Genomic DNA, 26,879 nt, shown 5'->3' on the forward strand with positions numbered 1-26,879 from the left:
TCACTTAAGGGGAAAGGTGCAATAATCCACGCTGCTTCCTCTCTGGGACCCACAGTACGGCGACTCACTCTCCATACCCAAGCTGACCACACAGTACCTCACGATGAACCCTGCTGTTCCTTCTGGACTGATTCAAAAGACCCAACAGCAGGATTTGCCAACATCCTTTGGAAGTTACTCCCTGGGTACCTGAAGTAAAGCATGAGGAATTGATCAAATCCTTGTCTGCTATCTGCAACCACAGCTCCCGGACTATCACACCTGACTCTCAGAACCACATCAGCGGGAACTTACAAAAATTTGCTGTTCAGCCCAATGTTACCAGACTACCTCCTCTGCCCGTGGCCCCACCTGGCCTGGAGGAAGGAGGCAGAGGGTGTCCCAGGCAGTCCTGGCAGGACTGAGGCTGCCCCACAGCAGACACACAGGATGTGGGACATGCGGATAAGTCACTAAACAGGTGAGGCTGGTTGACTTACAGACACGCTGCACTCGCCCTGGGCATTTACGGCCTGGGAGCTACAGAAGTTTGCATGAGGCTTGCCTTATGGTCTCTAGGAGCCAAACATGACATTGAAATGGTCCATCCCACTAATATCTTAACATTTTGTCAATCTGGAACGCATTTTAATCGAAAGCCCCCTGGAAACAGTCTCCTTTGTTGTATTTTCTTGTTGGCTCATTCCATCAACATCTGCTCTGTTTAGACAATAAGTTAGAGCTGCGGATGCTGTCGGTACTCCACTGCTCTTGGGGGTGGGGGAGCCCACCCCAGCCTGGCAGTGTTTATGTAAATCAGTGTGGCTGACACAGCCTTCATAAACACACAGGGGAATGTAACAAACACGCGGTTCGCGCAGGAAATGCTTGCCTGAGAGCTGGCTTTGGTCTCAGCAGACTGATGAGGAGCCGCTGACACGGCAGATCTGGGTTCCCCGCGCCCAGGGCTCCACCCGCAGCCGTGCGGAACCGGAGGGGCCTGGCCCACCAAGGGGCCCTGGGGTTCTCCAGGTGGGACGTGGCCCTGCGTGCCAGGCCCTGGGCCCCTCTCTGGCTCTGGGACCCCACAGCTCCCACCACCTTGGCTGGAGAGGTTGTGGGAAGGCCCTTCTGACCCAACTCTTCATGTTTATTCAGGAAATGGGGTGGAAGGAACCATCACAGGCACATGCAGACACATGGAGACCAGGCTGTTCATATAAGCAGACGGGGCATCAGGAGGGGCCTGCTTCACCAGCTCAGGCAGCCGAGAGAGAGCAGGAGGCTGGGGACACTGTGCTGCGCTGTGCGCTGCTGTGATGTGAAACACATGCTGAGCTCGCTGTGTGTGCAGTGCTCTGCTATCCTGACCGGCAGTGTACACGAGACTGCACTGTGCTGTGCGGTGCAGTGTCCTGGACTCTGCGCTGGACTCTGCACACTGCACTCCCTACTGTAACAGCACACAGCTGCAGGGCCCAGCACTGTGCAGGGCGGGACACTACAGTGCGGCATAGCAGGACAGTGCAGGGTAGCGCAGTGCGGTGTGTGCAGTGAGGTGTGGGCCAGCACCAGTGCGGTGTGTGCAGTGTGGTCTAGCACCAGTGCGGTGTGTGCAGGGTGGTCCAGCACCAGTGCGGTGTGTGCAGTGTGGTCTAACACCAGTGTGGTGTGTGCAGGGTGGTCCAGCACCAGTGCAGTGTGTGCAGGGTGGTCTAGCACCAGTGCGGTGTGTGCAGGGTGGTCTAGCACCAGTGCGGTGTGTGCAGGGTGGTCTAGCACCAGTGTGCTGTGTGCAGTGTGGGCTAGCACCAGTGTGCTATGTGCAGGGTCATCTAGGACCAGTGCAGTGTGTGCAGTGTGCACTAGCACCAGTGCAGTGTGTGCAGGGTGGTCTAGCACCAGTGCGGTGTGTGCAGGGTGGTCTAGCACCAGTGTGCTGTGTGCAGTGTGGGCTAGCACCAGTGTGCTATGTGCAGGGTCATCTAGGACCAGTGCAGTGTGTGCAGTGTGCACTAGCACCAGTGCGGTGTGTGCAGGGTGGTCTAGCACCAGTGCGGTGTGTGCAGGGTGGTCTAGCACCAGTGTGCTGTGTGCAGTGTGGGCTAGCACCAGTGTGCTATGTGCAGGGTCATCTAGGACCAGTGCAGTGTGTGCAGTGTGCACTAGCACCAGTGCAGTGTGTGCAGGGTGGTCTAGCACCAGTGCGGTGTGTGCAGGGTGGTCCAGCACCAGTGTGCTGTGTGCAGTGTGGGCTAGCACCAGTGTGCTATGTGCAGGGTCATCTAGGACCAGTGCAGTGTGTGCAGTGTGCACTAGCACCAGTGCAGTGTGTGCAGGGTGGTCTAGCACCAGTGCGGTGTGTGCAGGGTGGTCCAGCACCAGTGCGGTGTGTGCAGTGAGGTGTGGTCTAGCACCAGTGTGGTGTGTGCACTGTGGTCTAGCACCAGTGTGGTCTGTGCAGTGTGGTCTAGCACCAGTGTGCTATGTGCAGGTTCGTCTAGCACCAGTGCAGTGTGTGCAGTGTGCACTAGCACCAGTGCGGTGTGTGCAGTGTGGTCCAGCACCAGTGTGGTATGTGCAGGATGGTCTAGCACCAGTGTGGTGTGTGCAGGGTGGTCGAGCACCAGTATGGTGTGTGCACTGTGGTCTAGCACCAGAGTGCTGTGTGCAGGGTGGTCTAGCACCAGTGCAGTGTGTGCAGTGCGCACTAGCACCAGTGTGGTGTGTGCAGGGTGGTCCAGCACCAGTGTGGTGTGTGCAGGGTGGTCTAGCATCAGTTCGGTGTGTGCAGGGTGGTCCAGCACCAGTGTGGTGTGTGCAGTGTAGTGTGGTCTAGCACCAGTGCGGTGTATGCAGGGTGGTCTAGCACCAATGCAGTGTGTGCAGGGTGGTCCAGCACCAGTGTGGTGTGTGCAGTGTAGTGTGGTCTAGCACCAGTGCAGTGTATGCAGGGTGGTCTAGCACCAATGCAGTGTGTGCAGTGTGGTCCAGCACCAGTGTGGTGGGTGCAGGGTGGTCCAGCACCAGTACGGTGTGTGCAGGGTGGTCCAGCACCAGTGTGGTGTGTGCAGGGTGGTCCAGCACCAGTGTGGTGTGTGCAGGGTGGTCGAGCACCAGTGTGGTGTGTGCACTGTGGTCTAGCACCAGAGTGCTGTGTGCAGGGTGGTCTAGCACCAGTGCAGTGTGTGCAGTGTGCACTAGCACCAGTGCGATGTGTGCAGGGTGGTCCAGCACCAGTGTGGTATGTGCAGGATGGTCTAACACCAGTGTGGTGTGTGCAGGGTGGTCCAGCACCAGTGTGGTGTGTGCAGGGTGGTCTAGCACCAGTGCAGTGTGTGCAGTGTGCACTAGCACCAGTGCGGTGTGTGCAGGGTGGTCCAGCACCAGTGCGGTGTGTGCAGGGTGGTCCAGCACCAGTGCGGTGTGTGCAGGGTGGTCCAGCACCAGTGCGGTGTGTGCAGGGTGGTCCAGCACCAGTGTGCTGTGTGCAGGGTAGTCCAGCACCAGTGTGGTGTGTGCAGGGTGGTCGAGCACCAGTGTGGTGTGTGCACGGTGGTCTAGCACCAGTGTGCTGTGTGCAGGGTGGTCTAGCACCAGTGCAGTGTGTGCAGTGTGCACTAGCACCAGTGCGGTGTGTGCAGGGTGGTCCAGCACCAGTGTGGTATGTGCAGGATGGTCTAACACCAGTGTGGTGTGTGCAGGGTGGTCCAGCACCAGTGTGGTGTGTGCAGGGTGGTCCAGCACCAGTGCGGTGTGTGCAGGGTGGTCCAGCACCAGTGCGGTGTGTGCAGGGTGGTCCAGCACCAGTGTGGTGTGTGCAGGGAGGTCTAGCACCAGTGCGGTGTATGCAGGGTGGTCTAGCACCAATGTAGTGTGTGCAGGGTGGTCCAGCACCAGTGTGGTGTGTGCAGTGTAGTGTGGTCTAGCACCAGTGCAGTGTATGCAGGGTGGTCTAGCACCAATGCAGTGTGTGCAGTGTGGTCCAGCACCAGTGCAGTGTATGCAGGGTGGTCTAGCACCAGTGCGGTGTGTGCAGGGTGGTCCAGCACCAGTGTGGTGTGTGCAGGGAGGTCTAGCACCAGTGCGGTGTATGCAGGGTGGTCTAGCACCAATGCAGTGTGTGCAGGGTGGTCCAGCACCAGTGTGGTGTGTGCAGTGTAGTGTGGTCTAGCACCAGTGCGGTGTATGCAGGGTGGTCTAGCACCAATGCAGTGTGTGCAGTGTGGTCCAGCACCAGTGTGGTGTGTGCAGTGTAGTGTGGTCTAGCACCAGTGCGCTGTATGCAGAGTGGTCTAGCACCAATGCAGTGTGTGCAGTGTGGTCCAGCACCAGTGTGGTGTGTGCAGGGTGGTCCAGCACCAATGCGGTGTGTGCAGGGTGGTCCAGCACCAATGCGGTGTGTGCAGGGTGGTCCAGCACCAGTGTGGTGTGTGCAGGGTGGTCCAGCACCAATGCGGTGTGTGCAGGGTGGTCCAGCACCAGTGTGGTGTGTGCAGGGTGGCCTAGCACCAGTGTAATATAACACAGAACACCACACAGCAGTCTTGGATAACACAGTGGAGTGCAGTGAGTGCAGTGTGCAGTGTCCCGTGGGGCAGCACAGCCCGTGCAGAGCAGTCTGCCCTCCGCAGTGTATACACACGTGGTCCTCTCACACACCACAGTGCCACATGCAGCTGCTCCCCACTGTCCCGGCCGCTGGCGTGGGCTGTTCTCGGGTGTCCTACACAACCCTTCTGCCTGCACTGCGGGACCCTGCGCTCTGCCTGCTGCAGGTTCTCCAGTTCCTCCCGGCACTTCTGAAGGAAAGTCAGAGGCTGCCCCACTTGGGACACAACTTGATGAGACCTCAAAAGTTAGTGTACTAAGCCAACTCTGAAGGAAAGAGATACCCAGACACCCTGGGGCATAGGTAGGGGCCCAGCTCACCCACAAGGCCATGAAGTGGATGCCCCAGCCTCAACCCCCTCTGGCCAGATCGAGTCACTGACTCAGACCTCCTGGTGCTCAGTCTAATTATGTCATCTTGATTCCAGAAAATTCCCTGGGCTGATAACAGCATAGAAAGAATGTCCAACAACTTATTCCTTTTTTTGCAGATAACACAGACTGAGCAAAAAGCTTCCAGAACATGGCACTGAATCAGATACAGAGACTTGCAGCTAGAAGTGAACCCAGAAAACACTTTAAGGCCCTCACTTCATAAAAGAGGGGACAGACTCAAAGCAGTTCATTCACCCCCATCACAGGCCATTGAATGTTTGGGAAAGGTCGAGTGCATGTGCCCTGAGTGCCTCCCCTGACCCCACATACCTGCTTGTCTGGGACCACAACATACAAGTCACCTGGCATCACAGACTTGCCTGGTCCCATGGGACCACAAAGGGCACCCCGACCACTGCCCACCCCCCCCTCCAGGCCAGACATAGAGGGGCAGGCGGAGGGCCGTGCCAGGAGGATCCACCAGCACAGAACTTCCTCCCACTCAGCGGCCGAGATTCATATCTTCTTAGTATGAAAATCAAACTCCATCACTTCGCAATCAAAATTAGCCGCAGCCCCAGAGGACGAATTACTCACCAGATTGCCATCTGGGAAACGTCCACCGCTCTATCTCTTCCTGGGGGAGGAGTCCCAGATGTCCAGATGTGGGGGCTGCTGGCTACCATGGCGACCAGACCAACACAGAGCAACCTCTCCACACCGCGCTCCGGGGAGGCGGCCGAACCCGAATTCTCTCTCCTGCCACCAGAGCCAGACTTCCCACTCAAGTGGAAGCAATTCCCTAAGAGGGTCTCAAATGCCCCCTGTCTGTGTCGCCCACCAAAGCCCAGCTAGGGGTCCAAGGGAACACCACATAGACCAGAAGCTTCTGGAAGATGGAGGGCAGGCTCTTCCACCCTAGATCTCTGTCCTGATGGAAGGTGAGGGGCTTAAGCACAAGCCAGGAGCTGCTGCTCACAGGCACCATCTTCCTTATGGGAAGCGTGTGATCCTCCATAAATTCAGGGTGATCGTTGGGCTGAGTGGAGGCCCTGGTGCAGGGCCCCTGACGGCTGGACCTGTCTTGCTGCTCAGTCAGGCTCCTCAGCTTCAGGAGCTCCAGAAGTCTTCTTGTGAAGACAGAACGGGAGGGAGAGAAGAACTTTCACTACAGCTGGGCTTATTTCTTGGCCCTAAGTAAAAATTTCAGAAAATATTTTTAACCTTATTTAAACAGAAAATGAACACTAAAAACACCTCTGTGCCCCCCGCCAATTCCTGCAAAGAAGGAGCTGCTTGGATAACACTGAGTCGTTATAAAATATTTATCTAAAACAGTTTACTTATAATTACATTAGACTCTGTGATATATTTCTGATCACAGGCTGCCCAGCGCAAACCGACCAGACGGTTCTCAGAAGCCAGCGCTTCTCAGAGGTGGGCCTGGAAAGGGCCTGCATCAGCTGGTTCCTGTCTAGCAAGAGTCCACACAGTAACCAGCTGCCCTGCTCCCTGGCCCAGCAGCGAATCTTTGGACCTGTTTTCTGATCTGTGGTCTGAGAGGCTGAGCCACGGGAGAGGCTGAGCCACAGGCAAGGCCACCTCTTCCAACACTGGTAGCCATGAGCACCCAGTCCCTCAGCCCAGGGGCCAAGGTCGTTCCTGCAGACAAACTCGGGCGGGTCCCCACAGGCACGTGCGCTGTGGCCACTGCCTTTGGCTTGGCTGCCGGGAAGTGCCGGGGACGCTGCCCCTTCATCCTCCTTCTTATCCTGAGCAAACACATCTCCAGAGCAGAGGGCCACACGGCAAGGCTCAGGGAGCACATTCTGGGAGCTTGTCTTCTCCAGCAGCTCATGGGGGAGGCTCCCCAGCCTATGACCCGGAGCCGGACGCCGGACCGGACCCTGTGGAGTCCAAGAGGCACCGGCAGCACCCACAGGTGGCCCTGGCCAAACTTCACGTGCAGGGCCTCAGGTTCTGTGGGGTCAGAATCTTGGGCAGGTGGGGGTCCTTCATTAGGAAGGAGAGCGCACAATCGCAAGTACAAAACGACCCTGAGACTTTACCAGGATGTAAAAAACAAACCACACAAATTCAGTGAGCTCCAGGGACTCAGACCCTTTCTTCTGAAAGCCCTTCACCAGAAATGCTTACACACAAGGTCCTCCTCTCCACCCAGAGCCACCCCCATGTACCATCCACCCAGGCAGGGGGGGGTCCCTGAGCACAGACCCTCCCTGGTTGCTGGGGGAGAGAGCTTCTCAGCTGGGCTGTTCCTCCCGCCTCCCATGCCTGCTCTGGCCTCTGTGATCCAAGCTGCTTCACTGTTTGAGTGACTTTTCCACCCACAGGAACCCAGGAACACAGCAAGGGTGAACGCAGGGTCCCAAGCTCCACATGTGGCATCGACATCAGCCAGAAACATACACTGAATGGACACAGACGCATGCAAACGGGCTCTCAGGATGCGTGTCCCACACCTGTCACCTGAGTCCCGGCCCCACAGCATTCCCCAGGGCATCCCCGAGTCCCACCCTCCGCTCAGAGTCAGCCTTGGAGGACTCCAAGCCATAAACGGCCATGGAAACGTATACATACACCCTCATCCCAGCGGCCGTCTTCTAAGGGCTATTTCTGTGTGATCCAGGTTTAGGTTTTCAACTCTTGTCATATTTTCTAAACTTCGGTCTCTTGCATTTACTTTAGGTCTGCGGCACCGCCCTCTCCAGAGGGAAAGCTAAACAGTGCGGTCAGGACTTAGTGTTCCCACGCGGCCTGTGAAAACCCCAGTCCTCACTATTAACTGCTGCTAACAGCTGTGCTCCCCCACCCCACGAGATCTACAAGCCCCCCCCCACTGCCCCATGGATGGGCGGGCTTATGAATCCATGTCCACGCAGGTCAGGACCAGGTGTATGGGAACTGGTCCACGCAGCAGGTAGCTCAGCTCCCAATCAGCAGAAAGAAACCATGTAGAGCGGTTCATTGGAGGTCCATGCCATATCGCTGAACGAAAAGCTAGGAAACAAGACCTAATACAACATTGCCTTATTTACGTACATATCTATCTGCCTATATTTGCATATTTTATATACACACACAGAAGATTCTAGAATAGTATTCTGTCAACAAGTCAGTAGACTGATTACTTCTGAACAATGGGATCTTGTCTAACTCTGAATCCCTTATCTGACCTTCTCTCCAGATAAACACAAAAAATAGGCACAACATGCAAAATATCAGTTTTACAATGAACAGTGAATATTTTTCAAAAGGAGTAAAGCATTTAAAGATGAATGTGGCAGGGCTGGGGGCTCAGAGGGAAGCGTGTGGAGAAGCCCTTGGTGGCGGGAGAGAGGACAGACATCCAGGCCAGAGGGATGCACAAGAGTTGGGGACGGTGGAGGCAGCCTCAACCTCAAGCTACAAGCGCCCTGTTTTTGCCGTTTTATCTCTTAGCATTGCTCCAAACTCCCAGTCCCACAGGATTCAACGGACATGGAGGATGATTACTGCAGGAGGCACCTGGGATCAACATAGGGCCTGAGTTTATAATCCTGAGTTCAGACCTGGTCTGGCTGCTGAGGGACGACAACGACAGAGTCAAGGGCACTTTGCAAACCTCTGTCTGCTTGTCAGTCACATCTTTACCAGGAAACCTGCAACGCCACACATTTAACAATGTCATCTCCATCTCTAGGTTGTGCTAAATGGAAAAACCAAATAATTTTACGACTGTATTTTGTATTTTCAGGGGCTCAGGAATAGCAGCCTCGGAAGTCGTTCCCACCTCCCCTCTGGACCACGGGCAACCCTCACCCAGAGCAACCCTGCCTGCACATCTGAGAGCCCTACCCCCTGCCCCATGGAGCCCCCATGCTGATTCAATGAGGTTGGCAAAGATTTTTAGTCAGTAGAACTTACTAAGGGCTTTCCAGGTGGTGCTAGGGGTAAAAAAAATCTGCCTGCCAACACAGGAGACATAGGAGACATGGGTTGGATCCCTGGGCTGGGAAGATATCCTGGAGGAGGAAATGGCAACCCACTCCAGTATTCTTGCCTGGAGAATCCCATGGACAGAGGAGCCTGGCAGGCTACAGTCCACAGGGTCTCAAAGAGTCAGCACGACTGAAGCGACTGAGCACACAGCATTTTCTAGAGGATCCTCACAGAGAATATTACATAGATGTATAACTGGTATATCTACGTCGTTATGTAACGACACATGAAGTGACAGTCAGCGCCTGTGTTTAGAGGATGTGGCCAGGATCCTGTGGGAATTCACTGCTGTCTTGTCTCCTTCTTTCCCAACAGAAGAAGTTTTGCAGCTGGGACGGCCTTGACCTGTCAGGGAGACGAGATGGAACTCCACTCAGTGGCTGTTATGTTCTTAAGAAAAGGGGCCTGGCTGGCAGATACCCCCTGCCCTGCCCTGCTCTTTCTCCCTTCCTGGAGCACAGAGGGTGTCTGGTCATGGAGCCAGCACCCTTGGAAGCCAGACAGAAGCTCACACTGAAGGAGGAGCAGACACTCGGCGTCCACACCAGCCCCAGACTGCCTCTCTCTGGACATCTTGAGAAAACGGGAAAACAGACGCTGTCCCAGAGTGATGGACAAACTGCTGTTACTTCTGTCAAACACAGCTCTGTTGCGTGAGAAGACCTGCCTGTTCCGAGGCCTCCCCAGCCAAACCCTGAACTGGGGCACGCCTCCCCCCAGGGTCAGAGGACACCCCATCCACCTAGCACCCTGCCCAAGTGCAGGGCGTCTGTTTCCTTGAGCTCCAGGTGCCCAGCCCGTCTCCTCTGGCCCCTCACCTCACTAGAGATGGCATGTTCCTTGTCACAGCAGCTGCCTCCTCCCTGGAGGGAGCCTCGCAGAGCAGCTTGGTCCATGGTGACCGTCCAGGTGGCCGTCCATGGTGACCATCCATGCCACACGGAGGGCTGGGGGCTTCTGAGACCCTCGTTTCTGCTCTTCAGGGAGTCAACAGCCAACTCCTCAGTTCAGAAGGTACTTGTGGCAAAAATCACTGGCTGTCAAAAAAATTTAGGAAGTATCTTCCACAAATCACAAAGACCATATGTATAACCAGCAGGAGAGATTTTTTCCAAGGGGTTGATCACTAAAAAAGTAAATGATCCAGCCCCCTGCCCGCACGCCCCCTGCCCCAGATGCTGCCTCTCCCCCAGGGCTGCTGTCCTTGTGGTCACAGACCTCAGTGTCTCTCTCCTTCTTCCTCCTTTCATCTCGTGTTCCATGGTCCATGAGCTGGACTAGGTCAGAGGCCTGTTCTGTGTTTGAAGATCAGCAAGAATGAAAAGTTGTACTGAGCATAAGATGCAGTCCCTCGGTTTTACTACCAAACCAGAAACAAACTCCCAGTGGGGTTGGTGATATTAGGATGGAGTGGTTGCAGTCCCCAGCACATCGCCCACTCTGGGACCAGCAGTGACCTGATCTCTGCTGGGGGAGCCACACACCTCCCCCACCCCCGCCCCAGGGCACACCAGCTGCTTTATTCTGGCTCAGCACCACCTGGATGCAGCACAGTGCTTCTCTGTGAAACTGGCTGTATGTGTTTAATTCACAATAATTCCTTCAGCTCCTCTGTCTCTCCTCCACTGCCAGCTTCCTTCCCATCCAGAAGTCTATTTCATCTGATAGAAGGACAGTTGCCTTGCTTTCTTTTGGTTTCCACTTACATGGAATATCTCCTGCCATCCATCACTTCCAGCCAACATGTATCTTTAAGCTGAAATGCATCTCCTGTTGGCAGATACAGTCGGGTCTTCATTTTTCATCCCTCCAGCCACTCCATGCCTTTTGACTGGTGTGTTTGATCCATTTACATTTAGAGTGAATATTAACGTGTCAGGATTTTCACTTGCCTTCTTACTGTTTGCCTTCTGGTTGTTTGTTTTTGGTTTTTTGTTTTTTTTTTTTCTTTTTCCCCTCTGATTCTGTCTACCTTTGTATTAGGTTGGTACACACATAATTAGGATTTTGGATCATGAATTTTATTAATAGGTTAGTTTCTGTTTTCACTGGTTGTCTTTAAGATTCTTTATCATTGATTTTTTTACTGTTTCATTAGAATGTGTCTTAGAGAAGGTCTTTCTGAATTGAGACAATAAGATCTTCTATTAGCTTAATGGATGTGTACATCTAATTTCTTCCCAGATTTGGGAAGTTCTCAGCTATTACTCCTTTAAATAAACACTGTCTTATCCGCTTCTCTTCTTTTCTGGTGCACATTTATTATTACATCTGTCTTTCTGAGCAAACCTGGTAGCTCGCATAAGGTTTTTCCACTCTCCTAAGTCTACATTCTCTATTCTAATGGAATTATTTCTTCAATCCTATCCTCCAAGTCACTCATTCTTTCTTTTATCTGGTTTGCTTTGTTACCAATACTCTCTATTGCTTCTTCATCTCATTCACTGAATTCTTCAGCTCCAGAATTTCTGGGTTTTATGGGTTTTTTTGTATAATTTCAGTGTCTGATAAAGAAATCCTCTGTTAATTTTATTCCTGAGTTCATTGAATTGCCTTCTGAGATTTCTTACGACTCATTGAATTTCTTTATAACAGCCATTTTTAATTCTTTATCAGCTATATTGCAATATTCTGTGTCCTTGAGTTCAGTTGCTGAAGAATTATTTTCTTTTTCTGATTCCATCTTTTCTTGATTTTTCATAGCGTCTGACAACCTATGCCTCTACTTTCACACCTGAGTGAGCAGACGTCTTCCTTAGTTGAGAATTTATTCTATTTCTAACAATTCAACAAAGGTCCGTCTAGTCAAAGTTATGGTTTGTCCAGTAGTCATGTATGGATGTGAGAGTTGGACTGTAAAGAAAGCTGAGTGCCAAACAATTGACGCTTTTGCACTGTGGTGAAGACTCTTAAGAGTTCCTTGGACTGCAAGGAGATCCACACACTCCCTCCTAAAGGAAATCAGTCCTGAATATTCTTTGGAAGGACTGATGCTGAAGCTGAAACTCCGATACTTTGGCCACCTGATGCAATGAACTGACTCATTTGAAAAGACCCTGATGCGGGGAAAGATTGAAGGCGGGAGGAGAAGGGGACGACAGAGGATGAGATGGTTGGATGGCTTTACCGACTCGATGAGTTTGAGCAAGCTCTGGGAGTTGATGATCCTGTCCATCCCACGCCAGGACAGTGAAGCCTGGCGTGCTACAGTCCATGGGGTCTCAGAGTGGGACACGACTGAGCGACTGAACTGAACTATTCAATAGGCTGGCAATTAGAAACCTTTCTCTTGTGTCCCAGAAGGCGGCGGTACAGCCCAGTCTTGCGGCCTTTCCTGAAGGCATTCGGGCAGATCCACTGATGCTTGTGCACCTATGCTGCCTGAGAGGGGCCTGGCCTTGGCACCGGGCCTTGGGGGTCCCCGTGCGCGCAGTAGGGTGACCCTCCAGTAGGATGCTCCTCGAGGTCCCGGGGGAGAACTCCGGGGCAGCAGCGGGAGACAAGATCCTTCAGTGAGTGTTCCCTCTGCCTTAACCACCCAACCACAACCCCCCCACACACACACCCCCACACACACATCCACACACACACACCCCCACACACACCCCGCCTTCCCTTTTCCCCTCCCCACCCCCAACCCCCACCCCGTCTCCTCCACCCCAGGTCATCCGTCCCGCCTGAGGAGTTCAGGTGCCACTGGACCGAAACGGGTCCCTGTTGCCACAGTCCCACCGCTGGGTCAACTGGATGGTCATTCGGGACGTCCCACCTCAGCCAAAGTGGTCCCCGTGGGGAGGGAAGCTGACTGTGTGAGTCCCTCCCTCAAAACCCACTGCCATGGGCAGGCGGGACTGCCACCGACGCTCGGCCACCGGCAGACACCTGCCCAGTTTAAACCCGAGGCTGCCTTCCCATCACGGCACGTGGGGGTGGGGCAGGCTCTCCCACCCCCGTGGACCTGCTGAGGCTGTCCGATGCACAGGTGGTTAAACCTCCCTGGTTAGGGTCAGTCACAGGTGTCCAGCTAGTGGTAAGTCAAAGCGGAGAGAAGAAAGGAGCGGCTCAAGCTGCTGCTTGATGTGACCCCACGCCCCCCCTTCACATTCAGCCTACTTGTGGCCTTGGAGCCAAAGTGGGTCTCTGGCTTGGAGCATGTAGTTGGATCATGCTTCTGGTTTTCTGTTTTTTTAATCCCTTCTGCCAATCTCTGCCTTTTGGTTGGAGAGTTTAATCCATTTAAATTTAAAGCAATTGCTCATAAGGAAAGACTTATTTCTGCCATTTTGCCATTTGTTTCTGTATAGCTCATATAATTTCTTACCCCTGTTTCCTTCCATTACTGCCTTATATGTTCAGTGATTCTTTGTAACAATGTTTTGATTCTTTTTTTAATTCTCCTTGTGTATATTTTATAGATATTTTCTTTGTGGTTCCCATAGGGGTTACATATAATGCCCTAAAATTATGATGATCAAATCTGAAATGATATCAACTTCAGTCACATACAATAATTGCTGCTGCTGTTGCTAAGTCGTTTCAGTCGTGCCCGACTCTGTGCGACCCCATAGATGGCAGCCCACCAGGCTCCGCTGTCCCTGGGATTCTCCAGGCAAGAACACTGGAGTGGGTTGCCATTTCCTTCTCCAATACATGAAAGTGAAAAGTGAAAGTGAAGTTGCTCAGTCATGTCTGACTCTTCGTCACCCTGTGGACTGCAGCCCACCAGGCTCCTCCGTCCATGGGATTTTCCAGGCAAGAGTACTGGAGTGGGTTGCCATTGCCTTCTCCATACAATTCCTGCTCCTACACAATTCCACATTATCAGTATCACAAATTACATTTTTATACATCACATGCCAAATTAGATTGGCACATGATATACACAGATTTTTAATTATTTTTATGTATTTATCATTTAAATCCTGTAGAAAATAAAAAGTAGTTATAAACCAAAATTACAATAATACTGGTGTGCACATTTGCCATGTATTTATCTGTACCCGAGATCTTTATATCTTCCTGTGACTACTAATTACACCAAACACACTTGCATTACACTGTCAGCAGTCCCTTCAGCATTGCTACAGGGAAAGTCTAGTGGTAATGAGTCTCCTCAGCGTTTGTTTACCTAGGAATGTCTTAGTTTCTCCCTCATTTGGAAGGGCAGATGGAGAATTCTTGGTTAACAGTTCACTTTATCATCCTACTGCCTCCTGACCTCCAAAGTTTCTTCTGAGAAATGGGCTGACAATCTTATGTAAGATACCTTGTATGTAAGGAGTCACTTTTTATATATTTTATTTCACTTTATCTTATTTATTTACTTTTGGCACACAGCACTGGGTCTTCCTTGCTGTGTGCAGGTTTTCTCTAGTTTTGGTGAGTTTTCTCTAGCAGTGGTACATGGGCTTTTCATTGCACTGAGATTTCTGCCATTTCTGAACTCTAGGCTCGATAGTTGTGACACATGGGTTTAGCTGCCCCTTGTCATATGCAATCTTTCCTGACCAGGGATGAAACCAGTACCCTTTGCACTGACAGGCAGAATCTTGGCCACTGGACCACCAAGGAAGATCTGAGTTACTTTTCTCTTGCTGCTTTCAAGATTCTCTTTTTGCCTTGCCTTTTGACAGTCTGATTGTATCTCCATTTGGGTCTCTTTGAATTTATCTTACCTGGAATTATTGAACTCTTATTTGTAGATTCACATCTTTCATTAAATTTTGGGGTTTTGGCCATTATTCTTCACATAATCTCTCTCTCACTCTCTTGTTTGGAGACTCCTGTAATGCAAACATGTATCTGTTTGATAGTTTCCTATAAATCCCTTCAACTCTTCACTTGAAACCTGCCCCAGTTGCAGGCAGGAGGGGGTGAGACAGGGAGGAACACCACAGGACTCTCCGACCACTCTGAACATGGTGTGTTCTTGACTGGACGTTGGCTTGGGGACTGTAAACTACCTGTTTTCCAGAGCCCCAGTCGAGGTGGTTGAGATAGTTTGTTTCCTTCAATGCTTCTGTCAGGGAGCAAGAATTATGAGCTTCTCAGACCACCATTCTGCTCATATTAATTCTGCTCCCAGTTCTTGTTCTTATTTTACCACTTTCATCACATTTCTTGAACTTCTAGTGTAGTGACATTTTGAAACGAAGTATACAAATTTACCAGTTTACTTGCAAGACTTTGGCTTGCTGGACCTCATCACACTACCTTTCAGGTAATCATGTCCAGCGTGATCTGTGTCTCCACCAGCTTCCTGTCATCCACAATTCTCTATTCAGAGTTTTAGAAAAACAGCATGCTTAGTCGCCATGTTCTCCTAGTCTTCTGCCCTCTCCTCTTAATGTTCTCACCAGCATCTATCCCATAATCAGAACCCTGCATTAGAGCTATTTTGTTTTTTAATGAATGCTAAACTAAGGCTCCCAAGCCATGAAATCTCCCCAGGGAAAACAGTCAACAGTATCAACCGCCTTGTAGATGCCAGAAGCACTAAGAGTCAAAAGGTGATAATTACAGATAGCCTCATGCGTGTGTAGGCTTACTCTCTAAGTCACGTCCGACTCTTTATGACCCCGTGGACTGTAGTCCCCCAGGCTCCTCTGTCCATGGGACTTACCAGGCAAGAACACTGGAGTGGGTAGCCATTTCCTCCTCCAGGATAGAGAGACTCATCCATTCCTAAAATTCCATCATAAGAAATAACTTTGGTCCCCATTTAAAATTAAGTATAATTTTATTTGCAGCAGTGAAAACCAGGAGGTAGTTTATCACAAAAACAAAGGCTTTGAAATCAAACAGACCAGTATTCAGATATGAATATTGGCACTTACTGATAACAAATTACTTAATTTCTATAAAACTTTTTCTCATCCGAAAAATAAAATGGAAAAAACAACTATCTGGCAGGGATAACATGAAAATTAAATAAAATAGCAGATTCAAAGTTGTAATACTGAATTTCATGTTCCGTTCACTAGGAAAAAAAATGAAAATTTCCCCAAAGCTATGAATCCTAACAAACTTTATTAAAGAGATATTACATGGACGCCAGTCTTGGTTTATATACTTTCTCATTTGCACATGCTGTAAGTGTATAAATGTGATACAGTGTATCGGGAGGTTCCAGGGTGAAAGTCTAGGGTATTTCGGGAAGACAGATGGAGTGGCCCACCAGTGGGATATTTGCACGAGTGGTCAAGATTCCTAGGAAATGTTTCTTATAAGAGAGGAAAGAGTTGAGGTCACAGATATGGCCCCAAGCTGGTGAGTACAAGTCAAGGTGAGGTTTTCCTGAGTGTTGCTAGCACAGTGATGCTAACATCACTGTGTAACTCAGCACACCCTCCACCTGCCCCCAGCTCAGGCCTGACTCCCAGGGGCAGAGGAACAAAACATAGACCAAGGAGAAATGAGAGTTGTTTCCTCGATCTCCTCAGGACATGGGGACACTTGTCTACTCTGGTTTACAAATGAATGAAACAGGAGCCCAGGAGAGAACTCCTCCCAACCTTGGCATAGCCTCAGACTTCAGACTGACATGCAGAAGCCAGACCAGGCAGGAGGGGACTTGCCCCAACTCTGCTCATTGTAAATACACACAGCAAACCAAAGGAGCTTGCAGTGCCTGAGGGGCACAGCCTTCACGGGAGGTCCAGCCCGGCGCTTCCCCCAGGGACATGGCACCGCCAGGCCCAGCCGCCACCTCCCCACCTCCAGCCCACCGTCCTCAGCAAGGGCGGCCATGTCCAGACGTGGTGCCAGTCTGTGGGTTGATCCACTGCCCTCAGCTGGGACCAACGCTGCCCCTGCACATGGGGGGACATTTGGGTGTGAGAATGGATGTACGAGTTACACACCTGAGTGGAAAGTTAACCTACCTCTTCAATCACCCCTCACCATAAGCACAGCAGACCTTGCACAACGGAGCAAGACCCAGGGTGCTGAAAGCACTTCTCATACTTTCTTGTGGTTCTGTCCACGGGTTCTGAGGGGTCCGCTCAGCTGCACCGGACTCATCACTCTGCCCAGAACCACGGGCACCTGATTAACAGCATGCCATCTCAAACTGTTTATGTTACTCACGAACCTGTGTGTGTCGGTCTGGACACAATACGCACAGAGCAAGACACAAGTTCTTCACATCAGCAACGAGATGAACATTTAAGGCTAGAAATACAGATGGCTTTATATTGATAAAATACAAGTAATAAAAGTGACATAAGATACCATTTGACTTTTTAAAATTTTAAATTTTCAGTCTTATTTCAAAAATTTTGATTTAAAATTAATATTCATTTGTGTAAATTTGCATTTGAATGCTAATATTGTAAAATAAAAATAATTTTGGAAAAATACTACTTTTGTAATTTTCACTTGTTTTAATTCATAGTTCTGTAAGATAGATACTTCCATCTTAACTGTTTAGAGCACTACTGTCAACTGAACACAAAATATGTAAAAATCATTATTATATCTATATAATTTGTGATTTAGCTGAAATAAAGAGAAAATAAATTTTATATGATAAATATACATTAATTATTTAATTATGTATATTTTATTATTTATTCAAATATCCACAGAACACCCATATATGTGGAGTAATAATTAAAATCATCTTTGATATTTTGCTCTTAGTCATACAAAACTTGTAGCTTTACATATATTTTTATTTTGTCATTATGAAGACATTTATCAGGATAAAACAACAGAACAGGTACCCTTGGTACCTGTCTACTGGTCTGAGTTATAAGCTTAATATTACATGTGACACCTGGGGCCGATTGATGGAGGGGCCCAGAGACACCCCAGGCCCAAGCCCCAGGGTCCCCACAGCCCCAGTAGTCCTGGGAGGAACCCCTAAACCTGAGCGGAAAGCTGGAAACAACAGCCCAGCAGGTCTAGGCACCAGCACCACCACCCCCAATACTCCCAGAAACAGCCAGAAATGGGGGTGAACTGGAGCCCAGTCTGTGATTGTGCTGAAAACGGAGAATACCTTTGAGCTTCTGCCCTGTGGACCACTTCTACCCCAAGACCATGTGGCCTTAAAAACATTAAATCACATAAAGAAGCAGAAAAGTCCCTCTCCTACCAAGATTTCCAGAAAAATGTGCTCTGCGAACATCTAGACGGATCTTAATTCTGCTAAAATAAGCAATTTAGGGCTTCCCTGACAGCTCAGTGCAAAAGAATCTGCCTGAAGTGCAGGAGACTTGGGTTCAATCCGTGGGTCGGGAAGATCCCCTGGAGGAGGAAATGGCAACCCACTCCTGTATTCTTGCCTGGGAAGTCCCATGGACAGAGGAGCCTGGCGGGCTACAGTCCATGAGGTCACACAGAGTCGCACACAACTAAAAGTAACCAAACAACAATTGAGACACCATGGAGGGAAGCAGGGACCAGAGCCGAGCTGAGCTCCAGGAGAGGCAAGTGGTGCCTGACCCTCGCAATGCCCAGGGACCTGCATGAACATGTCCTCTCCAGCCAGGGCAGCCCCCTAGGAGTGGTGAGTGTTCACAAACACCGGCCTGCAACCCTGCTGTCTGGGGTGGAGGGGTTGCTGTGCCCAGGTCCCAGCTTTCTCAGGGTCAAGTGGGGGTGACGATCTTCAGAGGCCCCCACACCTGGGAGAGGACACACACCTGTTCCCAAGATAAGTCAGGCTCCTCTGGGACAGGAAGGATGAAGGAGAAAGCAGGGAGGCTCTGTCTTCACGCAGACCAGGCCCACCCAAGGGGCAGCCTGGACAGTCTGGAGACCTGTCCAGGACACGCCACTGGGTAGAGTCCCTGAACCCCAGGCCTGCGGGAGGCTCCCCTTACTCTCTCTGTATCCTGCTGTCATCAGAGCATCAGTCACTGTCTGGAACTGCGTGGTTTATCTCTTGAATTTGTTCTCTCTCTCCCTCTCTGGAAGTAAGTTCCAAGAAGGCCAGGCCTTACCTGTGTCACTCTGACATGGTGAGGACTCAGAAGACACGTGGAAGAAAGTGGGGAAGGGAGAGAGGAGTTAAAACTGAGACAACCCCTCACATTCCCCCAAATGGAGACAAAGATAAGGCCATGTCATAACCACACCTGAGCACGCCCCCAAAGGTGGTCTCCATAAACACCTCCTGGCCGGCGCCCAAGCACAGCCCTGGCGCCATGTTTTTAGTGGTTCAATTTTTATCTAGTAAAAAAGAATTGGCACCAAACTGATAATAAAAACATTAAAAAGACTGTTGAGTATTTTATTTAAGTTTTTCTAGGCCTACTTTCTTAAGGAAACATGCCTTTCAGCCAGTGATCTTGGTTGAGCTTTAACGACTTATTTGTGGATCGCATTTTAAATCCCCATTCTGCTGATTGAAAATAGCACTGTCTTTGGAAGGAGACTCCAGGGTGAGATAACTTCCTGAAGTTGGTGAACATTCACCCCTTGTCCCACTCAGAAGGAAGTGTTACCTGACTTGGATTCGCTTAAGCACACGTCCCCAGTTTCAACTCTATTAAGTTGCATATTTATACACCATTTACAGTAAGGCCTCCAGATTTGATCACCAACTTTCTAAAGTCTGAACAGTCATGGTTGCACCCTCCCAGTCCCTCTGAACCATGCCCTTCCTGCCCTCTCAGTTGTCCTGTCCGCTCCTTCATGAAAACAACAGCTCCTGGCCCCTCGTCCACCGTGAACCTCCTGTGTCCTGAGCAGGCACTTCCATCCTGAGAGCTATCCTCCCATGACAGACGCAGTCTGTGTCCTTCCCCTGAGTGTCCAGAGCGTGGTGGCGTGGGCAACCTCACCGTGGACAGCTTGCCCAGAGGAGGCAGTGCAAGAGTGAGGTGACCGTGTGACCACATGACATGAGGACTCCCCGGGTTGAAGGCCACCAGCCGAGGGCACAGACAGCAGCAGGATCCAAGCACCCTGCCCTACAGCTTCAGAGAGGACCGCAGGGCAGCGAATACCTTGTTCCAGCCTAGGAACACCTCTGCTGGCTTCTGATGTACAGAAATGTGAGAGAAACTGGGGTGTTTGAAACCAGTATATTCATGACAATCTGTTACGGCAGCAATGGGAAACCAATATGCCATGGAGTAAAAATAAACTCTTTTGGAGAAAAATAAACACTTTGAGAAATATTTTTTAAATAAATTTTCAAATTCTGTCCTGGTTTTCCTGATTATTAATAAAACTTCTCAATAGGATAAATTGCAAGAATACGGTAGTTGTTATTCTTAATTTTTCCCCTTCCCCTCCCTCTAGCCATCTCTTGCTCTAGTTTCCATGCTGTTCTAAGCTGTAATTTAAGGTGAAGCTGAAAGACCACGAAATGGAAAGCTGTCATAAGTGGTTCTCTCAAGTTGCCTAGACCCTGGGACCAAAACCTTGTTGGTGGCTTTTTTGGTTTGACCCAGTTAATTCTCTGTTCACTGAATTCTTTATTATGAACATACAATGTAATAACCACTTTCTATTTTTAAAATTGTTAATAGATCTTTGCATCAAAGCAAAACCGCAAATTCTTATGCATTAAAACTTCTCTTAAAATGAAAAGAATTTTTTCAAGCCTGCTTTTTTTTCTTTTACTCAAAACTCAAGTTTTACTTTATATTTTTCTAAATTTCATTTTTGGTTGCCCTGGGTCTTCATTGCTGCAAGTGGGCTTTCTCTAGCTGTGGCAAGCAAGGGCTACTCTTCTTTGAGGTACACGGGCTTCTCATTGTTGTGGCTTCTCTTCTTGCAGAGCAAGGGCTCTAGAGTGCTCAGGCTTCAGCAGTTGTGGCACACGAGCCTAGTTGCTCCGAGATACATAGAATCTTCCCAGACCCGGGATCAAACTGGTGTCCCCTGCATTGCATGGCAGCATCACCAGGGAGGTCTGATTTTATTTAACTTTTATTGGTGTCTAATTGATTTATAATGCTGTGTTGGCTTCTTTTGTACCGCACTGTACATCACAGTTCCCTACAATCCTTCTCAGGGCCATTGATCACTGCAAGAAGAGGAGCTGGGTGGCTTCAATAATCGCACCTGCCCTGCCTCTGGCCTCTGACGTCAGCATCAGGTGCCTCATTCAGCTGGAGACCTGCAGCCCAGGGCCAGCAGGAGGCCAAGCCTCAGCCGTCACTGTGGCCCTGGCCAACGGCAACCTCGGGTCCTGACCTCAGTCTCTTGCATCTCCCACAGGACATGCACAGCATGCTGAGGTCCGTGGGTCACAGCGGGAAGCAGCTACGGTAACCCCAGTGACGCTGTGGGGTCTCCGCTCTTCTGCATCTGATGTGAGCCTCCCAGATGGTTCCTCCTCCGATGCCTCTTGAGAAGCGCGAGCTTGGCCCTAAGCTGGGGTGCCAGAAACAAGAAGGGGCGGGGACATCCTGCAGGGCCCTGGGGACCCTGACTCACTCTCACAGTCAAATTCCAGACAAGCGGAATGTGGCAGGTGCTGAAGTTGAACCAGAGCTGCTAACAAGGTTCTGTGACTCGAGGAAGAGGCCAGCAGTATCATGAAAACTCAAAAGAATGATCTTCCTTGTCCTCTGCATTTGATGCCTTCAAGAAATAAATACATTAGCCTGAACTAAAAGATGTATAACATAGTAGTAGTAGTTGGAGCAGTATGAGTCGCTATTTGTGACCCCATGGACTGTAGCCCACCAGGCTCCTCTGTCCATGGGATTTCCCAGGCAAAAATACTGGAGTGGGTAGCCATTCCCTTCTCCAGGATGTATAACATAACAGAAATAAAAATGCTAGATACTTTACCATCGTGTATGTGTCTGATACTATCCTGAGAGACTTACAGACACTTTATTTTTTACAACAGCCCTATGAGGCAAGTACCATTAATATTATTACTTTTACTGATGAGAAAACCCAGGCTGAGAGAGATGGGAACTCATGCTTGATCACACAGCTCAAAGTCACAGTTAAAAGCATGACGGAGGGCGGAGGGCACCTCCAGGCCATTCCCCAGGCCTACCCTGGTCCTTGTAGCCCATTCGAAAAGGCAGCCTCATTCATCACCAACTACATCAGCCTGCAGTCCCCACCCCGGCAAGGGATACAGGAGGCTGAAGGGATGGACACACGTGGACGTGTCTAGACGACAGTGCTCGGGACACCTGCTCCTTTTCCTCTGCTCAACGGCCGTATTTGTGCAGATCCACACCCCCAGTCTCATGGAGAGCACGCCCGCATGGACCCCAGCCAGAGGGGGCCGGCCCTGACCTGGTCCTACTCACACCACCGGGGCGCTGATGCTGTGGTTCCATGGGCTTGACTGAAGCCGGCCATCTAACTACATTCTTCAGTGTAATTTCAGAACCTGGTATTTCATGAGCACGGGCACTGCTATTACGGCCTAGTCACTAGGAACCTCTGTTTCCATGATGTGGAGCCTGGACAGGGACAGTCAGGCACAGAGACCCTGAGCTTCGGCCCAGAGGGAATTTTCTTTCCGTGATACTGGGGGCAAACTATTTGGCTGTTTAAAAGCTAAAAATATATACAACTTACTGGTTCCAAACAGTGTTTGTGGGAGTTCAGCTCCAAGAGCGTGGCAGTTTGGAAACGACTTATGTTTGTCAAACAATTAGGCCACAAGGTTACAACTGCTTTTTCGATTTTAAATAATAAAAAACAAAATATTCTGATTTAAAACCGGACAGCTGTACAGTAAACTCTCATTTTCTCGAGGATATCAGGAACCTAGAGACAGGACCTTGAGATGGTCTTTTCAGCACAGAAACTTGCTCCACCAACCACAGCATTCCGCCCAACATCGCAGAAATCCACAGGCTTACTCGCTCAGGATAAAAATTAGGCTGCACCCTCCACAAGCCCTCTATTCTGCCGCAGGACAGAACAAATGGTTTCTGTCTGTTTTAAGCTCCTCATGAGAAAGAAGGAGATTTAGAATGCGGATTAGCAAATGTAAATTCAATGGTTAGGCAACGGGAAGTTTAAGTGTGTTTTGATAACGTGGCCTCTAAGCTGAGCTCCAGTCTCCGCGACCGAAACCCACAACCTGGGCTAGCCACCCTTCTCCCCTCCACTCCTTCCCTCAGTCCTGGGACCCTGTGACCGACTGGGAGCTGCCACCTCAGGCCTGTCCTTGCCGCCACCCGCAAACCTGGCCCCTGCTCCCCACACCCTTCCCCACCTGACTCCAGGTGGGGTGACTGACAGGACAGTCACAGGGAACCAGCTCCCCGGGGTGGAGGTCTGGCCTCGAGCCTCCTTCTTGAACGTCAGAGACCTGGGCGCCTCCCTGGGCCACTCTGGGCTTGCAGAGAGCACTGCCCCGCACGGTGGTTAGCGATGCGGCAAGTCACCACAGCTTCCTGCCGGGGCCACCACGGCCCAAGTGGCCGGGGCCTGCGTGCCCTCAGCGGAGACCCTTCTGGGAGCAGACCCCTACCCGAGCCCCGGGGTCTCAGAGCTCAGTTAGGGACAGGATCGTGTCCACCACCAACACCACACACACAGCACATACCACACGCACAGATACACACGCACCACACACACACATACAAACACAGACACGACACACACACAAACACACACACCACATACCACACGCACAGATACACACACACCACACACAGACACCACACACAGACATACAAAGACACACACAGCTCACATACACACACACACACCACATACCACATGCACAGATACACATGCACCACACACACACAAACACAGACACGACACACACACACACCACATACCACATGCACAGATACACACACACCACACACAGACACACAAACACCACAGACATACAAACACACACACACAGCTCACATACACACAGACACACACAGACATACACACCACATACCACACACACAGATACACATGCACCACACACACACATACAAACACAGACACGACACACACACACACCACATACCACATGCACAGATACACACACACCACACACAGACATACAAACACAGACACCACACACACACAAACACACACACACAGCTCACATACACACAGACACACACACCACATACCACATGCACAGATACACACGCACCACACACAGACACACACAGACACCACACACAGACATACAAAGACACACACAGCTCACATACACACAGACACACACACCACATACCACACGCACAGATACACACGCACCACACACACACATACAAACACAGACACCACACACACACAAACACACACACACAGCTCACATACACACACACACACCACATACCACACACACAGATACACATGCACCACACACACACATACAAACACAGACACCACACACAGACATACAAAGACACACACAGCTCACATACACACAGACACACCACATACCACACGCACAGATACACACGCACCACACACACACATACAAACACAGACACCACACACACACATACAAACACACACACACAGCTCACATACACACACACACCACACACACAGATACACATGCACCACACACACACATACAAACACAGACACGACACACACACACACCACATACCACATGCACAGATACACACACACCACACACAAACACACAAACACAGACACCAAAGACATACAAACACACACACACAGCTCACATACACACACACACAGACATACACACCACATACCACACGCACAGATACACACGCATCACACACACACATACAAACACAGACACCACACACAGACACACACCACATACCACACGCACAGATACACACGCACCACACACAAACACACAAACACAGACACCACAGACATACAAACACACACACACAGCTCACATACACACACACACAGACACATATACCGCACATAGATATATACACGCACCACACAACCACATCACACACAGATACACACACACCATATACACATACACACAAACCACACATACAGACACAAACACACACACCACACACACAGCTCACATCCACACAGATACACACATACATACATACACACACACACCACATACACAGATACACACACATCACACATACCACACACACAGCTCACATACACACAGATACATGCACACGGACACACACAGAGATACACATACACACAGACACACCACACACACAGGTACACACACTCACCACACACAAAGACATACAGCCACACATTACACACACACACCACACTGCACCAACACCACTTACACTTATATATACAGACACCCAACCTCCTCTCCTCCCTTACCTCATCCAGCTCAACACGCTCCTGCCAGCCCTGAATTCCACAATCAGCCGGAGGTCCCTGCAGGCTGGCTCTGAACCCGCAGCACCCCCCCGCGCCCCACCCACGCCCCGCACACACTCGCAGCGCTCCCTGCAGGATCCACAGAGAAGACACACGACTGCACCCAAGAGCCCTCTTCTGGTGCCTGCTCAGCAAAACTGAAGGATTAGATCCCATTTCCCCCAAATGATGAGAAAGTGAACATGTCTGAATTCGAGAACCTGAGCGTGCCCTCTGACTGGTATGCTTCTGGACACACTCTTTGGAAACAAATCACAGAAAAGGAAACATAAGATGTGAACTGGGATCCGATACTGCACGCTGACTGCGCACATGACGTCTATAGTTTATAAAGTGCTTTCACACGTGTCATCTTATTTGACCCTCACAACCACTCTGTACAAAGAACAAGTATTTAATTTCCATTTCTCAGAGTCAAGTGGAGGTTCGGTGTGCAGGGGACAAGAATTCAGCAGCCTCAGATCAAGATTGGTCCCACTGTTTAACTTTATACCTTTCCTGTTGCACTTTCTGTGAAACATGCAGGAAAAATTCCAAAACAGCACCAGCTGAGGTCTCTGTTTATCCCCCTTTTCAAAAGTGACGGCTTGAATGAGAATTGCATGAGTAATCGAGTTATTTGTCTTCTTCATTAAACCATCAGCGAGAGCTGGTTATAAAAGTGCTTCAGCGTGAGGAAGGGGTGGTCCTGGAGGGTCCTCACTCCCCCAGCCACCAGCCCCTTGTGGGTTCAGGAAACCCTGGGGTGGTTTGTGAGGACACTTCGGGTGTGGCTGCCAAGATGGCAACATCTATCTGGGTCCTTTGTGTGGGACCACCGTTTCTCCACTTTCCTTGCCTCTCTTGGCTGGTATCTGGACATCAGAAAGAACAGCCCCCTCTCCTGGCCACCGCAACCTAACCACTTCATAGTACAGAGAGGACCCCTACCCAGCCTGTCCAGAGACTCCGGAGGCTTCTTGAATCTCCGTGCTAAACCAAACCACCGCCTGCTTCTTAGTGGCACCCTGGAAGCTGGAGCGAGCTGGGCCTGTTGACACCCCCAGGCCAGAAGGACGGACGTTGGCTGTTGTGTTCCCACCCACCCCTGTGGGAAGCAGCTAGGAGCTGGGGGCCCCCTCCTCCTGCAGCCCTGGGTGGGGGAGGGATTATGCCTGGAGGAGGTCTCAGACTTTCCTACCAGCTTTGACAGGAGCGTGTCCCTGTCAGTGCTGGGCACTGATGGGCACAGAACACCACCTGCTTCACGGCCAGCCCTCAGCACAGAGGGGCCACCCACAGCCCTGGGTGCCAGGGGGCCTCACTCCCCTTTTCTGGAGGTCAGCAAACTTCCTTCAGATCATCACCCTCAGCCCCCATGGGGCCACACATGCTGCGAGCCCGCCAGGCCTCTCCCCCTTCGCTCCGCAGCCACGTCCTGGTGGCTCTAAACTGCTCTGCTGGGTGTGACCCTGAGTCACTCCTACGGGCTCCCCTCCACACCCCCAGACCAGCCAAAGCCAGAGCGCAGGCCAGGCGTCCAGGTGCCCCCAACCAGGAGGGACAACCCCCAGGACGGACAGAGGCAGCAGAAACCAGGCCCCATCTGCAGAGGCACTCGCCCTGGAGCCAGACGGCAGCCAGTATTCTGGAGTCGGGATGCG

The sequence above is a fragment of the Muntiacus reevesi genome, chromosome 12 (genome assembly GCF_963930625.1).
Source record: "Muntiacus reevesi chromosome 12, mMunRee1.1, whole genome shotgun sequence".
In the NCBI taxonomy this organism is placed as follows: Eukaryota; Metazoa; Chordata; class Mammalia; order Artiodactyla; family Cervidae; genus Muntiacus; species Muntiacus reevesi.